Below are 977 nucleotides of genomic sequence, written 5' to 3' on the forward strand. Positions count from 1 at the left end.
TGTTTGGTCGTGGTTTACCTTGTCACAGTTACATTTTCGTGATTTTTTAATGTTCATTTGAATTTCTTTCGTTGAAATGCAAGAGTTGGAATATTTCAGTAGTGTTGGGTTGCGGTTTACCTTGTCACAGTTACATTTAATTGATTTTTCAAAGTTCATTTTGAATTTCTTTCGTTGAAATGCAAGAGTTGGAATATTTCAGTAGTGTTTGATTGTGGTTTACCTTGTCACAGTTACATTTTCTTGATTTTTCAATGTTCATTTTGAATTTCTTTCATTGAAATGCAAGAGTTGGAATATTTCACTAGTGTTTGGTTGTGGTTTACCTTGTCACAGTTACATTTTCGTGATTTTTCAAAGTTCATTTTGAATTTCTTTCGTTGAAATGCAAGAGTTGGAATATTTCAGTATTGTATGGTTCTGGTATACCTTGTCACAGTTACATTTTATTGATTTTTCAATGTTCATTTTGAATTTCTTTCGTTGAAATGCAAGAGTTGGAATATTTCATTAGTGTTTGGTTGTGGTTTTACCTTGTCACAGTTAAATTTTCTTGATTTTTAAAAGTTTATTTTGAATTTCTTCCATTGAAATTCAAGAGTTGTAATATTTCACTAGTGTTTGGTTGTGGTTTACCCTGTCACAGTTACATTTTCTTGATTTTTCAAAGTTCATTTTGAATTTCTTTCATTGAAATGCAAGAGTTGGAATATTTCAATAATGTTTGGTTGTGTATTAACGTGTCAAAGTTACATTTTCATGATTTTTAAAGGTTCATTTTGAATTTCTTTCTTTGAAATGCAAGAGTTGGAATATTTCAGTAGTGTATGGTTATGTTATACCTTGTCAAAGTTAAATTTTCATGATTTTCCAAAGTTCATTTTGAATTTCTTTCATTGAAATGCAAGAGTTGGAATATTTCAGTAGTGTTTGATCGTGGTTTACATTATCACAGGTACATATTCTTGATTTTACAA

The sequence above is a fragment of the Artemia sp. Qi Xiang Cuo genome, chromosome 7, assembly GCF_049724085.1.
Source record: "Artemia sp. Qi Xiang Cuo chromosome 7, ASM4972408v1, whole genome shotgun sequence".
In the NCBI taxonomy this organism is placed as follows: Eukaryota; Metazoa; Arthropoda; class Branchiopoda; order Anostraca; family Artemiidae; genus Artemia; species Artemia sp. Qi Xiang Cuo.